The sequence below is a fragment of the Bos indicus x Bos taurus genome, chromosome 1, assembly GCF_003369695.1.
Source record: "Bos indicus x Bos taurus breed Angus x Brahman F1 hybrid chromosome 1, Bos_hybrid_MaternalHap_v2.0, whole genome shotgun sequence".
Classification (NCBI taxonomy): domain Eukaryota; kingdom Metazoa; phylum Chordata; class Mammalia; order Artiodactyla; family Bovidae; genus Bos; species Bos indicus x Bos taurus.
In genome coordinates, this window is record NC_040076.1 from 106,878,090 (window position 1) to 106,896,290 (window position 18,201).

The window sequence follows — 18,201 nt, forward strand, 5'->3', positions numbered from 1 at the left end:
AAATGTCAACCCACTCCAGTATTTTTGCCTGGAGAATCCCATGGACAGAGGAGCCTGGCGGGTTACAGTCCATGGGGTCGAAAAGAGTTGGACACAACTGAGCAACTAACACTTTCACATATACATGAGGACTTATTTCCATTGAAAGTATTATTTTTAATATCAAAGACCTAGAATACTCTAAATGTCCATTAATAGGGCTTATTTCATTAAAAGACAGTTCATCTTTTCAATGGACTCTTCAGTGTAGCTTGAGTTAGATTTGTATGTGTGATAGGAACAACCTTCATTATATGAAAATTCATGTGAGGAAATTCCCTAGCAGTCCAGTGGTTAAGACTTCACCTTCCAATGCAGGGAGTGTGGGTTTGACCCCTGGTTAGGCAGTTAAGATCCCCCAGGCCTCGTGACCAAAAAATCCAAAAGACATAAAACAGAAGCAATGTTGTAACAAATTCAACAAAGACTTTGAGAATGGTTCACATTTGAAAAAAATCTTGAAAAAAATAGTTATGTGAAAAATCAAGGTTCAGGGACTTCCCTGGAGGACAAGTGGTTAAGACTCCACACTTCAAATGCAAGGTGCAGTGGTTCCATCCCTGGTCAGGGAAATAACATCCCACGTGCTGTGAGCCATGCCCCCCAAAAAATTAAGGCTCAGTGTCCACTGTGTAGTATGCTTCTGTTTGTGCAAGGAAAAAGTATATACATATATATTTATACACACACATATGTATGTACACATAGATGTCAGTATAGTATCAACATAGATCTACATTCATAAGAGCATAAAAAATCAATGACCATTTCCACTAGAGAAGGAGATTGAATCTTTAAAGTACAGAGAAAATCTGATTTTTTGTTTGTTTTCTTTATTGTTTGAATTATTTAACATTCAAATATATTGCAGCTTTATTTATTTTTGTTTTGCTTTATTTGTCTTTTAAAAGATCACCTACTGGCAGGTGAAGTGAACTTCCCAGAGAGCTGCTGGGCCCATTCTGATAGCTCTTAAAAGTTTTTTTATTGAAACATAGTTGATTTACACTGTTGTATAATCTCTGGTGTTTCTCAGGTGGCACAGTGATAAAGAATCCACCTGCCATTGCAGGAGATACTAGAGACTCGGGTTCCATCTCTAGATTGGGAAGATCCCCTGGAGAAGGAAATGGCAACCTACTCCAGTATTCTTGCCTGGAAAATTCCATGGACAGAGGAGCCTGGTGGGCCAGAGGTCCATGGTGTCACAAAGAGTCGAACGTGACGGAGCACACATGCGCATGTATTCCGTCCATTCATTCATCCATCCATCCCTTTATCATTTCAGTCTGTTTTGAAGAGTATTCTGCACATGTGCTACACATCTTTCGATCTTCTCTTTTAACTATTATGTGACTCACTTTCTTTCACTGGCTGGAGCCTTTCTAGCCTCTGGCCTGGTACAGTGGAAAGAGCATGGGCTTTGCAGAACTGGTTTAAAATCTAAACATCCATCACTTTCTGTTTTCTTTTTTAATTGCAAAGTAAGTTTATTGATGACAACTTTATATAATTTACTCCCTATATTCGATGTTACAAACTTTAGGGTCTTTGAGATATGCAGGATCCTTATATGTAACTGGCATAACTCCCTATATTTGAGCTCTCTTAATTCTTTTTGTGATTTCTTTGTTTCTTCCCACAAAGACCTGTTATGTGCCTCCCATAAATGCATCCAGTAAATGGAGACATAAACTGGGATAAAAGCTGTATATTCTTACAATCTACACGGTTTCCACACAAGATATAATTTTTCAGAGGCTCTTTATGAGGATTTTCCATTGGAGCAGGCAGATCCTCCTTGCTTGTTATCTGTTTATATTGTGAACAACTTCTTCACAGCACTGCACGAGTCCCGGAATTTGTGAGGCAGACAGCAGCTGTCATGAAATGCGTCACCTTTCTCCTTCCTAGCCTACTGCAAGAGCTACCACAGAGGCCATGGTCCTTGCTCCTCCCCTTCCCTCCATCGTTTTCTAACTGTACAGTTTTCGGTTATTTCATTAACTTTTCTGAACTCCTATAAAACAGGAAGAAAAACACCTACCTGCTGGGATTGTTGGGACAATTTGTTGGGATCATGTACACACAGCTGGCCAATGGGTGAGGCCCTGTAACCCAGCAGCCTTGCCCTTAGTATGTTAGCATGTTGATAGTTTCCTTTTGTGGGGCTGGTTTCTAAACAGTGATTGATGAGGTTTTAAATAATCCCTGGAGGGCCATCACAAGCCCTATTCTTCAGTGAGTAGAAGGGCTGAGGTTAGTGTTTTGATGCTGTATGGCCCCTCATGTGGAAGGAAACAGATTATTCCTTTTTTTGTTGTCTTAGTTAAGACAATCCTTTTTTGATTCTTAAAAAACAGTGAAAATTTCTCAACATACAAGACCTGAAAAGCAGGCTAGCTAGTACTAGCTTTTTTAAAGTCTCCAAATAGTCATTTTTATAGTTTTATATAGTCATTATTCATGTTTATTTTCCAGTGTTTTTTATTCCTCCACATTTTTATGATCTTATACCAGAGATAATTGTTCTTTCTGCCTAAAGGGCTCCTATTAGATTTCTTTGTTTTAAAGCACAGGTCTGCTGGCAACAAATCCTCTTACTTTTTGTCTTAAATGTTTTTATTTCACCTTAATATTTGAAATATACTTTTGCTTGGCCGTTATTTTCTTTTAGCATTTAGAAGATGTTATCCCAGAGTCCTTTGACTTCCATTACTTCTGTTTCTCATTGTTCTCCTGAGGGTAATATGGAAGATAGTCTGACTGATTTTAGGGAGGATTTTCTTTTTTTGTTTTGTTTTCTTGGAAATTTGGTTATGCTATTCCTAGATGTGTTTTCCTTTGGATTTATCTTGCTCAAGGTTTGTAGTACTTCTTGAATCTATAACTTGATCCCTTTAAATCTATAACTTGATCCCTTCAAATTGATTTTGAAAAATTCTCAAATATTGCCCCTATTGCTCCAATTCAGTTTCACTCTAGAACCCTTCTGGAATTTTAATTACACATATGTTCAACCTTTTCACAATGTCTTACATATCTTTATGCTATTTTCTGTATTTTTCACCTTTTTCTTCTTTTTTTGATTTGGATGCTTCCATCTGGATATTTTCTATTAACCAATCTTCTGAATTGCTAATGCATTTTTCATCTATCTAAACTGTTGTTAAATTCATTTACTGAACTTTAATTTCATCTGTCTAAACTGCTATTAAATTCATTTATTATATTTTGCAGTTTGGGAATTTATATTTGGCTTTTTATTTTTAATACATAGATTTCAAATCTCTGATGAAATTCTCCATCTTGTCATCTATTTTCTTGAACATGTTGATCACAGTTATTTTGCATTCTGTGACAGATAATTCTAGTGTCTGGATCATCTCTGTATCTGTTTCTATTGTGTATTTTTTCTCTTGCCCCGTCCCTTTGTATGTCTGGTAATTTTTGATTGAATGCCAGACATTGCATATGAAAAGTTATAAAGACTCTCAATGATGTTAACTCTGGCAAATGGTCAGATTAAAAGCAGAATACCTTAAACTAATAAGGGAATAAGCTGACTTGAGCCTGGATTTTTAAGCCTTTACAGGGCTGATCTGCATCTCAGAGATCAGATCAGATCAGTCGCTCAGTCGTGTCCGACTCTTTGTGAACCCATGAATCACAGCACGCCAGGCCTCCCTGTCCATCACCAACTCCCAGAGTTTACCGAGACTCACATCCATTGAGTCAGTGATGCCATCCAGCCATCTCATCCTCTGTCGTCCCCTTCTCCTCCTGCCCCCAATCCCTCCCAGCATCAGAGTCTTTTCCAATGAGTCAACTCTTTGCATGAGGTGGCCAAAGCACTGGAGTTTCAGCTTTAGCCTCATTCCTTCCAAAGAAATCCCAGGGCTGATCTCCTTCAGAATGGACTGGTTGGATCTCCTTGCAGTCCAAGGGATTCTCAAGAGTCTTCTCCAACACCACAGTTCAAAAGCATCAATTCTTTGGCACTCAGCCTTCTTCACAGTCCAACTCTCACATCCATACATGACCATACGAAAAACCATAGCCTTGACTAGACGAACCTTTGTTGGCAAAGTAATGTCTCTGCTTTTGAATATGCTATCTAGGTTGGTTACCCTTATTTCTAGAATGTAGTTCAATCAGTTCCACTGAAAGCAGGAAATGTTTACAAAACCCACTCTGCTTTGCTAGGCTCTGAGTGCTAATGTTTATTTATCCAGCACTATCGTACTGTCATTCGGAGAAGGCAATGGCACCCCACTCCAGTACTCTTGCCTGGAAAATCCCATGGATGGAGGAGCCTGGTAGGCTGCAGTCCATGGGGTCGAGGAGAGTTGGACATGACTGAGCGACTTCACTTTCAATTTTCACTTTCCTTCATTGGAGAAGGAAATGGTGACCCACTCCAGTGTTCTTGCCTGGGGAATCCCAGGGATTGGGGAGCCTCGTGGGCTGCCATCTATGGGGTCGCACAGAATCGGACACGACTGAAGTGACTTAGCAGCAGCAGCAGCAGCAGCATGGTACTGTCATTAGCTCTGTTTAGTTTCTCAGTCTCTTAATAGCCTTTTGTTCTGCCTCTCTAACTCTTGGTCTGCTCTGCTTACTAATTCGCAAATATGTAGAGGTAAAAACTAGATAATTCTATTTAAATCAGTTCTCTGCACTTTTTTCCCCTCCAAAATCTTAGTGTCTCAAGTCCTGGTTGTTTCAGTGGCCCTGAGCTTCAATATTTGTCTCTCCAATGAGTCTGCCAAAACTCCTGCTCACCTTTTCTGCTTTTCAAAAGCCACTTTCTGCTCAGGTTCTCTATCCTCTATCCATTATGCATGTGAGTCAACAGATACTCAGTAGGGATTGTAGAATGTCAGGTTTGTCTTAATGAGTTTGCCTTCTTTTAGGGATATTGATTTGCCTCTTGAAGCCCTGGCTACCTCAGTGGCTCTTCAATGTTTTCAGACATTAACATTAAAAAAAATTTTTTTTTAGTTCTTCTAGCTATTTTCATGGGAAGATTTTTTTTTTTTTTAACTACAAGCCAGCCTGCCATGGCTAGAAATAGAAACCAAATAGCCCTTTTAAATACATGGTCTGCTAGGCATTCCAAAGTTAAAGCTTAAATTCAGAGTGATTATGACAATGGATGGACTTCTTCTTTTTAAAAATAATATACTATCCTTGGCACTAGAAGAGCTGTGATGAACACAGAATAATAGGAATGACCTTTGGGACTTCCCAGGTGGCGCTAACGTTAAAGAACCTGCCTGTCAATGCAGGAGATATAAGAGATGCGGGTTAAGATATAAGAGATCCTTGGGTTGGGAAGATCCTCTGGAGAAGGAAATGACAGCTCACTCCAGTATTCTTGCCTGGAGAATTCCATGGACAGAGGAGCCTGGCAGGCTACAGTCTGTGGGGTTGCAAAGAATTGGACATGACTGAAGCTACTTAGCACAGGCTCCCCTGGTACCTTAGCTGGTAAAGAATCCACCTGCAATTCAGGAGGCGTCAGTTTGATTCCTGGGTCAGGAAGATCCCCTGAAGAAGGCATAGGCTACCACTTCAGTATTCTTGAGATTCCCTGGTGGCTTAGTGGGTAAAGAATTGGGTTTGATCCCTGAGTTGGGAAGATCCCCTGGAGAAGGGGATGGCTACCCACTCCAGTATCCTGGCCTGGAGAATTCCATGGACAGAGGAGCCTGGCAGACTACAGTGTATAGGGTGGCAAAAAGTTGGACATGACTGAGCAACTTTCACTTTCAGTTTTCACTTAGCACAGCACAGCATATGACATAGGTATTATCATCCCCATTTTTATAGATGAGGAAATTGAGGAACAGGACATCTTAGTGAGTCACTGAAAATTATATTTAGCAAGGAACGGTACTGGGATTTGAATCTATGTGGGCTCTGATATTCTTAGCAGAAGCTTAGAACTTTAAACAAGGTCTTATTATTGAGAAGGTAATATGATAATCTTTCTTTCTCTTCTGTAACAGGTAATGAGAAATATACAGAGAGACCTTTACACCATAGCATCCTTCAGGAACTCATTGCATCCTTCTTTTCCATTTGTATCCCCTGCATGCCTTGCCCAGAGATGGGCACATGCAGAATCACAATAAAACCTTTTGATTTCCAGGTTGGAGCTGAGATCTGAAGTTATGTTTTATCATTTGTCCTGTTGCTTTTCTTATGTTACTGTTAAGAATTCAGCAACACACATGGCACTTGAGAAAATGAATTTTAGGGTTACACCGTATGATTGTGTAGGCCAAAGAGATAGTTTAGAGCAAAATCTACCCTGCGCTTTGCTTGTCAAACTAAGTGATAGCCACTGCAGCAAGGAGGAAGGAGTACCTTTCTCTTACTCAGATTCTGGACAATTCCAAGAATTTTTCTTTGTCTATCTCACAAGAAGCATTACCCATCTTTTTTGGCCAAACCAGTTGGACAGAAAGACGTCTAAACCCAACTGCTTGTTATCATATACTTCTGTTTATTTGGGACCCACTGCAAGGCAAATTTACAGGGTCTGATAACACTGATCTCAGAGTAGGGAGAAGGAAAATAGGGCAGGAAAACACTGGCCGTATTTGTACTTCAGAAAGGGAAGAGTTGAATCAGTTTTCTGTCCCGAGATGCTACCTTTGGTATCAGACCAGAGTAGATTTCCAGAGAAGAAACTCCAGGTGAAAGCAGCAGTCAGGACCTTTTCTGATATCCTACAATTTCATTTCCTCTGTTGTTTTCACAGCATGAAATGCCCCAGTGTTTCTCTCCTAACCAATGGTGTAAATTTACCCAGTGTCAAGGAACTTCAAAGAACTTGGTGGTGGTACTGGTTTAGTCGCTAAGTCGTGTCCATCTCTTGCGATCCCATGGACTGTAGCCTGCCAGGCTCCTCTGTCCATGGGATTCTCCAGGCAAGAATGCTGGAGTGGGTGGCCATTTCCTTCTCCAGCGGATCTTCCTGACCCAGGAATCAAACCCAGGTCTCCTGCATTGCAAGCAGCTGATTTACCAACTGAGCTATGAGGGAAGCCCAAGGAACTTAAAACTGTATATTTATTCTACTGATAGTAATAGCCTTTTAGACAATGGACACAGAGCACTATTGAGCAGTTTCTCTCCATCAGCTGAGAACCAATGTTTCCACACCCAGTAAATATTTAGCTCTATAGAAAGATTAATCAAATATATTCCCATAAAGCACTTGAAATTGATCTATTTTGGATTAAATAGAGCTAAACTAATTTCCTGCAGCAATTTTAGGACATCTATCTAATAAACAAGTTTCCACAATTGATTTCATTTATTAATACCTTGGGATCATCTCAACTGAAGAGTCTGAGAATAGTCAAATAAAAAACTCACAGAATTCTAAGCAAAGTTCCAGCGGACCTTTCAGATTATTAAATAATTAGAAAAACTTTTTCTTTGTTAAGTTGTTCAGGGACTTTTTTTTAAAAAAGACATTGATCTCTTCTGAGAGGCTGTGACCAAAACATAATAGATTGAAGGTTATGAAGTCTGTTTATAATGATGAATTACAAGGCTGTTTATGTTGATTCCTTCTCTTGCTGGAAAAAAAATCCAAATTTGAGCCATTGACCCTTAAATAAATATTTCCCTTGGAATAATAAAGAAAAACATACCATTGTTAAAATAATGTATAGAGGGTAGATAACACCTTTCAGTAGACCCTTTTTGCTTCCAGGTGGAAACCAAATAGGTGAGTATTTTTAGAATACTGAGGCTTTGTGTATGGATACAATAATTGAGTGACTTCAGCTATTTCAACAGGGAAGCTTGGTACTTTTTATGACTGTGTTTAGGGGATTTTGCACCCAAATATTGCTCTGGCTAGCAGTAATTTGGGGAAGGGTGATGTTACTGGTTACTGGTAACATTAACTACATGAGAGCTGCTAATATTGACTACCTGATACGTTCTAGGGCCTGTACTAAGCAATTCTATGTTATTTAATTTAACCCTCACAGCAACTCTTTGAGCTAGATAACCATTACTATCCCTGATTTACAAATGAGGACACTGAGCTTTAGTGAGGTTAAATAACTTCCCTAAGATAGTAGAGCTGGGATTTGAACCCAGCATCTCTTTGCTACTCTCTTAAAATGCTGTGGCATGAGCGGGATGGTTGAGAGTAGTGGGAGAGTCTAAGTTAATATAAACTTTTTGGAAAGCAGTTTTGAAATACTTGTCAAAAGACTCATTTTTTGACCAAGTAATTATACTTCTGAGGGTCTAGTTTAGGACATTGTTTAGAGATTTAAATAATGATTATGTATAAGGATATTCACTGAAACATTATTTATAAGAGTTTATAATATAGATTGAAAACTACTGTTCTCTAGCCCCTATTAATTGTAATAGACACATAATATAAATTATGACAAAGGCATAGTTGGAACATTGTGTATCTTTTAGTAATAATATTAAAAAATGTATTTGGGGGAAAAAGTTCAGAATTTGTTGTCAGATGAAAAAGAGAGATGTAAAACTATACATATATAGTATGATCATAGTGATGTTTAGAAAGGAAGGAAATCCAGCAAAATGTCTTCTGTGAATAATGAATTATGAGTAGTTTTTATTTTCTCCTTTATGCTTTTTGATATTTAAAATATTTTTCTAGAATGAGTACAAAGTACTTTCATAACCAGAAGAAAATACTATTATTAATTTGTTTAAAGAACAGTAAATTAGCCAACATTGCAATTTCCATTATCAGCAAATCACCTTTCTTCTTTGAATTAAAAAAATTTCTTTTGCTCTTAGTCTTATTTTTTGCTGTGCAATTTCTATACTATCACTGGAGAAGAAATCCTTATCCCAAGCAGATAATTACCTTGGGAGAGAGTAAAGCCCTGTGTTTACTCAAACCTTGCCCTAAACACTGTCTGTGGGTGCTCTCCTTGTGCTCACTCAGCCGTGTCTAACTCTTTGTGACCCCACAGGCTGGGCCCATCAGGCTCCTCTGTCCATGGGATTCTCCTGGCAAAAATACTGGAGTGGGTTGCCATTTCCTCCTCCAGGGAATCTTCCCCATCAAACCCATGTCTCCTGTCTGCTGTCTCCTGCACTGGCAAGAAGATTCTTTAGCATTGAACCACCTGGAATCCCTAAAGTATTTATTGGGCTGCTCTGGGTCTTAGTAGTGGTATGTGGGATCTAGTTCCTGGACCAAGGATCAAACCCAATCCCCCTACATTGGAAATGTGGAGTCTTATTAACCACTGAACCACCAGGGAAGTCCCAAGCTCTCTTTGGACACATTTAAATCCCCTGAACCTTCCCAGAAGATTGTAAGGAGACACTCAAAGGCAGGGCCCAGGGAACTGTAATCAAAGTGCATCAGAATTGAAGAACGTGGTCAGAATGTGTCCCCTGAAACTGACACTAAGCAAAATAATAGGATAGAGCTTCTTCCTACAAAGTAAAGGTGCCTTCAGAGAAAATTTGTGAATATTCTTTTGTTTATCCAGTATATATTTATAGATCACCTTCCATGTTAAAAATTCTGTGTTAGGAGGACTTGGGAAAGTTCATATGGATTTAAGTCAGCTGTGATGAACCCATGTGGCTGCCTGAGTTTTTATTAAGATGATAGAGGTCTCCGATCATGGGAGCAGGGAATCTCTCAGCTTAGTTAAGATGCCAGCAAAAGGAGTTTTCAGATCTCATTGAAGTTGGGAGATATCCTAAGACTTCATAATAAGACCTGCATAATGGACGCTTAAATCGCTTTCCATATACATAGTCCTACATGTGTTCCATTCTTGCCAGACCCTAGTCATAAGTGGGAAAGTGGAGTTGGGAGAGGGGAAGAAGGAATGCAGACATCTATTAAGCAGTGTTTAGTGAATAGAAGACGAAGCAGTGGTAAAACACAGCTAAAACAGACCCAGTTCCATCTTTCTTCTCCTTTTAATAGTCTCAGGCTAGAGTCTCATTCCTTTAGCCAAGATCATAACGAGTTGGAACACCTCTACAAGTGCTCATCCCTAATTCTCCGGTCTGACCTGGCCACCTCTCCATCTGGATTTCCCACAACGCTCCCTCTTATTCCAGTCTCTCCAGAGACACTGGTTTTTTGGCCATGATGCATGCCAGCCGTGTTCCCACGTCAGATGTTTTGGCTTTCCTGTTCCCTCTCTGTACTGTTGTCCCCACAGGCATGCACATGTCTGATATCATGTCTCTTCCTCATAGTCCCTTCCCCACCATCTTATGTAAAACACTCTATTTCCTCCCCTGACCCCTGGGGCTCTCCACCCCGCTACTCAGTTTTATTGTGCTTTTGTAACACTTACCACTATTTGACAATATATGTTTAGTTGTTTGTTTATTGTCCTACATTAGAATGTACATTCCATAAGGGCAGAGACTTTGTCCATTTTATTCACTCTTGTATTTCCAGCACATAAAACAGTGTTTGGTACATAGTAAGTGCTCAAAAAATAGTTATTGTGTAAATGAATAAAACATACTTTTCTGGAGGGTGGTTTGGGAATATGTGTCAAAACATAAAATGATATATACCTTTGACCTAGCTAATCCAACTTCTTTGATTTGTATTAAGGAGATAATCATACAGTTGAAAAATAATATACACAATGAGGTTAGTCACAGGATTGTTTAGAGCAACACACAGAATAAGAATCCAAATATCCATCAGTGGAACACTGTGATAGAGGCAAACTGATTGACATCATTATATGTAGATCAATATTTATCAAAATGGAAAAATGTTTACAACGTATTAGAGGGTGAGGAAAATTGACTCTGGAAGAGCTTGTATGGAATAATTGCATCTAATAAGATTCTATCATATGTTGTATGTATCTGTGTATAGAATAATGTGAGGGCAAGTATTCACCAAAATAATAACAGTAATCTTGGTGGCTGAGAGTGGGATTTGGGGTAATTTTTACTTATCCTGTATACTTTGTGTATTTTTTAAAATAAATGACTTTGTATATTTCTGAAACAAATTTAAACAAAGTTAACAGAGCTGTTTTATAAAGTTTTTTCTACTTCAGAGTCGATTTTAGTTTGCCCTGTGTCACAGTAGCACCCAGGTGACTGACTCGCGATGCCTGAGGAAGTGCTGCAGGTTCATCCCGGTTCCTGCAGGAGTGGTTCGCTGAGCTTCTAGATGTTTTAGTGCCTTTTCTGCATTGCCCTGCCACTGCCCTAATAAACACTCTTTCCTGGTTACACGGCCCTGATAGCAGCTGCCCCCTATTCCTGCCCCCTCCTGTCTGTCTTCTCCAATGGAGCAAACTACAGTGGCTCCCCATGACCCACAATGGACCCCACACTCTCGGCTGGTCATCCGGAGCCGTCCGCACACACAGCCCCAGCTTCTTTCCCTGACCTTGTCCTCAGCCACTCCATTATTTTGCCATTTCATCTGCCTGGTGTCTTGGGCTGTGTCCTAATGCCCGCCTTTCTTTTTCTCTGGAATTCCTTCTCTTTTGGCCCATCTCACCTTTGTCTTTTTCAATCAAAACCCTACAGAATGACCTTCCAGAAAAACTATGGTACCTAAAAATCTGTATTAATCCTTTGCCTCTTAGGAAATGAGTTTCTTCTGGTTTACGTAATGGGTATGTATGACTGGTAAGCTCTTTGAAGGCAGGAAGTGTGTCTTAAGCTTCCTCACATTATGCATTGAATCTATTTGTTTATTCATTCAGCAGATTTTTGTTAAGCACTTGCTGTATACATGACCCTGGGCTAGGTTCTTCTTCTTTTTTTCTGTGATAGGTTCTTGAAGAGAACAGTGAACACACAGGAACTTCTAGTCCAGGATGCCACTATGGAGGGCCTTACTCGTCTTCCGTCTCTGGAGTGATAAGCTTCCTTATAAACTGCACATCTACCGGTAATGCAGATGTGCCTTCAACAAGGGAATGGTTTGTAAGGAAGAGGGATCAGTAACTTACACTTGATTCTCTCTATTATCAATAAGGACTAACAGAAAGGTTTTTGAAAAGAAATAGTCTCTTCTCTTGGTCCTTCAGGCACTACAGACCCTAGACTGTATAGAAGGAAACCTTCATCAGATTTCTTTTTTTTAATATGCATTTGGCTTTTTGTTATTACTATGTTTTAATAGATATTTATTTATTTATGGCTGCGCTGCATCTTCGTTGCTGGGCGAGGGTTTTCTCTGGTTGCAGCGAGTGGGAACTACTCTCCATCGCGTGTGTCAGCTTCTCATTGTGCTGATTTCTCTCACTGCAGAGCGTGTGTTCTAGGACTCATTCAGTAGTCGTGGTGCATAGGCTTAGCTGCTCTGAGACATGTGGGATCTTCCTGGATCAGGGATCCACCCTGTGTCCCCTGTGTTGGCAGGTGGATTCTTAGCCACTGGACCACCAGGGAAATCCTCCATCAGATTTCTTGATGAACAAAGTCTACTGAACCAGGCAAGCTTCCTGCTGAAGAGAGGACTGTCATAATACTAGAAGTGAGATCCTGAATGTTCCCAGACCTTTATGAACTGTCAAATGGATCATTCTAGGATATAATTTCCTCTGTGAACTGGAGCAATTATGTAATATTATACCATGTACTTCCTAAGTTTTTCATGATATTAGAAACCATGAGGTTAAATCTAAGAATGTTGAGTTTACTGTTTTTTTTTTTTTAATTTAAAATATAAAGTTATTAGATTTCTCTGGCAGCCCAGTGGTTAAGACTCTGACCTTCCATTATAGCCGCAAGGGTTCAATCCCTGTTTGGGAAACTAAGATCCCACATGCCTCACAGTGTGGTTAAAAAAAAAAAAAAAAGTGAAGTTATCATCAATAAGTTGGAAAAGTTGCAAAAATATGAGTAAGAAATCAAAGATCTCAGCAGCTAAATTAATGAAATTCACACATCTCAGTACTTACCCTAGGTGTTTTAGGGGGATTCTTGGTCAATAATTCCCCTTGCTTTGCCAGGTCACAAATTAAGTTGTTCATTCATTTTATTGAGAAGTGAATGAAAGATTCAGAACTCTCAGAGACAAACATAATTTAAAAGGCATTTTCAATAGAATCCCTTTTGCTGTCTACTCAAGGTAACATTAAATATTGATCAGTAATGTTATTGCTAGATTTTTTTCCTTTTGTCTCAAAGGTCTCAATGGGTATAGTTGCCTAACCCCTTTCTTTAACCAAGATGATTCTCAATAGACATCCAATTACGACATTTCCTTTCTCATTTAGACACTGAAAAGTCAACATTATTTTAATAGAAATATCACAAAGTAGCCTCTATCTGTAATTTTTCAAGACACAGAGCAAATGTAAGATTTTTCAAAGGTATCTTTTTTCTTTTTCTATTAGGAAAAATGGAAAGAGGACTATGCATTATCTTTAAAAAAATTTTTTTGTTTTTTAATTTTTACAATATTGTGTTGGTTTCTGCCATACAACAAAGTGAATCAGCCATAATTATACATATATCCCCTCTATCTTGAGCCTTCCTCCCTTCTCCCCATCATACCCCTCTAGGGCATCACAGACTGGGCTCCCTGTGCTGTATAAAAACTTCTCATCAGTTAACCATGTATCATTACACATGATAGTGTATTTTAGGGCTTCCTTGGTGCCCAGATGGTAAAGAATCTGCCTGCAATACAGGAGACCTGGGTTCAACCCCTGGGCTGGGAAGATCCCCTGGAGGAGGGCATGGCAACCGACTTCAGCATTCTTGCCTGGAGAATTCCATGGACAGAGGAGCCTGTGGGCTGCAGTCCATGGGGTGACGAAAGAGTCAGACACAACTGAGCATAGCACTGCAGAGTGTGCATATGTATATATATATATTGATGCTACTTTCTCCATTCGTCCCACTCACTCCCTCCCTTTCCTACTATGTCCACAAGTTCATTTTCTAGACCTGAGTCTCCAATTCTTCCCTGAAAATAGGTTTATCAATACCGTTTTTTCTAGATTCCATATATATATATGCATTAATAAACTGTATTTGTTCTTCTCTTTCTGACTTCACTCTGTATAACAGGCTCTAGAAAGATGTAAATATTGGTGTTCTTTAAGAGACAAAGGTCAATAAAATAGACAGTTCTCTGGATCAGTTTCCTAACAATGTGGGTTGAAGCAGCCAGGGTGGGTTTGGTGGCTATGTGGGATTAGGGACCAGTCTTCTTCAATCTTCTTGCTACATCATGACATGCGGCTTCTACTCTGTGGGCCAACAGGACTGTTCTGGCTTTAGTCAGCACATCTGCATTTCAGCTGGTGGGAAGGGGATAGATGGAAGGAGAGAGCACACTTCTTTCTGTGAAGGGTAAAACCCCAAATTTGCGTATATCATTCTCATCATTCTACTTATCTCCCACTGGCCAAAACTTAGCCACATGGCTATACCAAGCTACAAGGGTGGCTAAGAAATATCAACTTTACTTATGTGGCTTTATGATGAACTAAAAACTCTATTCACGTGTAAGAAGATGAGAATGGAAATAAGGGGAAAACTGGCAGTCCCATTCCCATGTATAAACAAGAAGGGAAAAGAAAGGAAAATGAAAATTGGGGACGTTAAGAAAGGGAGAAAGAGAAGGAAAAGTCAAAGGTTGTTTTGGTAAAGGCAGACTATATTTTACGGTGTTTTCTTATTTGCTGTTGTTCAGTTGATTCTGGTTGTCCAAATTTATTTCTCATCACTGCAATTTGCAATGCTATATAACAGACTTAAACTTCTTTTTATCTCTTTTTAGTAGCTCTTAATTATGGAATTCCTTTCAAAGAATAAATATTTGTGGGTGCTTTCTTCAAACCTGAAACTGTAGTAGGTGTCAGACATACAGTGGAGAATAAGAAAGATGAGTCCCTACTTTCCAAGAATGATATGAAAGCATGAGGTGGGGGAACAGATACTAATTGAGTAATGGAAAAGTGATGAATGATAAAAATGAGGGGCACAGGGGGCTATGGTAGCATAGGGGTAAGCACCCAGGCTCTGCTGGGGAGGGAATGATTTCTCCTCTTAAATGTCTTTTGAGTAAGACACCCATATAAGCCTATTAGAATGTGAAACTTATTTTTCACCTTCAATTATTTCACCTTTCAATTATTCTTTTGATCCCAAGAATGTTACATGTGAGCATGCTAAGTCGCTTTAGTCATATCCGACTCTTAGTGACCTTATGGACTATAGCCTGCCAGGCTCCTCTGTCCATGGGATTCTCCAGGCAAGAATACTGGAGTAGGTTGCCATGTCCTCCTCCAGAGGAGCTTCCTGACCCAGGGATCAAGCCCATCTCCTGCACTGGCAGATGGGTTCTTTACCACTAGCACCACCTGGAAAGCCTAGAGGCTAAATAGTCAAGTCCATTTAATTGAACGCGCATATTAAAAAGCAGAGACATTACTTTGCCAACAACAAAGGTCTGTCTAGTCAAGGCTATGGTTTTTCCAGTAGTCATGTATGGATGTGAGAGTTGGACTGTGAAGAAAGCTGAGCGCTGAAGAATTGATGCTTTTGAACTGTGGTGTTGGAGAAGACTGTTGAGAGTCCCTTGGACTGCAAGGAGATCCAACCAGTTCATTCTAAAGGAGATCAGCCCTGGGATTTCTTTGGAAAGAATGATGCTAAAGCTGAAACTCCAGTACTTTGGCCACCTCATGTGAAGAGTTGACTCATTGGAAAAGACTCTGATGCTGGGAGGGATTGAGGGCAGGAGGAGAAGGGGACGATAGAGGATGAGATGGCTGGATGGCATCACTGACTCGATGGACGTGAGTCTGAGTGAACTCCGGGAGTTGGTGATGGACAGGAAGGCCTGGCGTGCTGCGATTCATGGGGTCACAGAGTCGGACACAACTGAGCGACTGAACTGAACTGAATGAAACAACCACGTTGTCAGTATCTACTGTGTCTGAGATACTGGACCAGGCACTCTGGGGGCTACAAAGGAGAACAAGAGAGGGTCTCACATCTTAAGTAGCTCTAGTGAAGGAGACAACAGTGCAACTCAAGGCATCGTGATCAAAAGCTACAGTAGAGATGTCCATGAGGCCTAAAGGGGAAGGCGGATGAATGTTAACTTGCTGTGGGCTCAGTTTCAGGGAGAACATGGCATGCTAGCTGAGCCTTGAATACTGTGATTTGATAGTAGGGTCTTTTAGGAGGACACAGCTGGAACAAAAGGCACAAAATGCAGGGTATGTTTAAGGACTGACCTTTAGTCAAAGGTAGCTGCTGGAGTGCTGGGGACAGAGGGCTGTCATGTGACCCGAGACATGGAAGGTTAGAATAGATGCAGGGAGGCCTGGGTCACAGCACTAAGGACTTTCTTCTGCAGGCCAGGGGAATTTGATAATCAGTTGTACTCTGCTTTTAGATGCTGACCACAGAGAGGGGAAATCTGAGGCAAGAAAGCCAGAAAGGAGGGCTTTATTCTTTAAGTTTATTTTTTATTTTGGGCTGCACTGGGTTTTCATTGCTTCACGGGCTTTCTCTAGTTGTGGTGAGCAGGGACTACTCTGTTGTGGTGCGTGGGCTTCTCCTTAAGGTGGCTTCTTTTGTTGCAGAGCACAGGCTCTAGAGCACGTGGGCTTCAGTAGTTGTGGCTCATGGACTTAGTTGCCCCTCGGCATGTGGGATCTTCCTAGACCAGGGATCAAACCCACGTCCCCTGCATTGGCAGGAGGATTCTTAACCCCTTGGACCACCAGGGAAGTATGAAAGTTGGGCTTTAAAATGTAAGGATGAAGGAGAGAGGCCTTAGTGAGGGGGCTGAGCATCTGTTTGTATGTTTGCAGGAGTGAAGATGGGGAGGAGAAGCACAGAGGAGAAGAAAACTCTGAGGTTTTAAACCTGAGCGATTGGGAGGAGGTTGCTGACATTTAGTGCTTCAGGGAAGAAAAGGAGACAAGAAGTGTTGGCTAAACACTCCTGGCTGTCTACCCCAACAGCCATGTCACTGCTCTTCACAGAGCCTGATTTTGTCAAATGTCAACCATTCTCAGCCCTTTAAGAGTGTCCTGATTGGTGTAAGCCAGTCAGCTCAAGGCATTGCCCCTGCAGACTGTCAATGGTTTAGGGGTGGACATGGGACTTAATTGGCCCTGCCCTATTGAGTGCATATTGCTGGTTTGGGAACGCACACTTCATGTACCAAGTGCACAGCAGAGTCGGGTAGCTAGACACTGAGATGGAAAAGGGAAGCCCCAGGGAACTGAAAAGAACAAGATGATCTTAAAGAAAAAAGAGCTGAGAAAATCAACCCCATCAGGTTGTTTATGAACCCCCTCACCCTTGATCTGTACATGTATAGACCTGGCCCTAAATAGGTTGCTGAAGACAACTGAGAACTGAGCTATGTGACAGGCCACCATGCTGGTCTCACACTGGTCCCTGGATGGCACATACAGTAGCCCTGCAAACTCAGAGAATTCAACTGTCATTACGACTGCAACCCACAGAGGACTGGTCAGAACCTGTGACCTGAACCCAACCAGATCAATTGCCTGCTAAGACAGAAATATAAAAATGCTCCGTAGGATTTAAACAAGATCCTGAGCCTCATTACCTAACAATCAAAATATCAAATCTACAATCCAAAATTGCCATCATACAAAGAAACAGGGAAATGTCAACTCATAGGAGACAAGGTAAGTGACAGAAGCCAACAGATTTTGGAATTATAACTTTAAAAAATTATTTATTTATTTATGGCTTCACAAGCCTTCTCTAGTTTCAGAGAGCCGAGGCTACTCTCTTGCGGTGAGTAGGCTTCTCATTTTGGTGGCTTCTCTTGTTGTGAACTGTACATGGAACAACAGACTGGTTCCAAATAGGAAAAGGAGTATGTCAAGGCTGTATACTGTCACCCTGCTTATTTAACTTCTATGCAGAGTACATCATGAGAAACTCTGGGCTGGTGGAAGCACAAGCTGGAATCAAGATTGCCGGGAGAAATACCAATAACCTCAGATATGCAGATGACACCACCCTTAAGGTAGAAAGTGAAGAAGAACTAAAGAGTCTCTTGATGAAAGTGAAAGAGGAGAGTGGAAAAAGTTGGCTTAAAGCTCAACATTCAGAAAACTAAGATCATGGCATCTGGTTCTATCACCTCATGGCAGGTAGATGGGGAAA

General features: G+C 40.5%; 1 pseudogene; it reads right to left on the reverse strand.

The window, feature by feature from the left end:
- Positions 1-1,262: 1,262 nt before the first annotated feature.
- Positions 1,263-11,200, reverse strand: LOC113898057 (annotated as a pseudogene).
- Between the last annotated feature and the right edge of the window lie 7,001 nt (positions 11,201-18,201).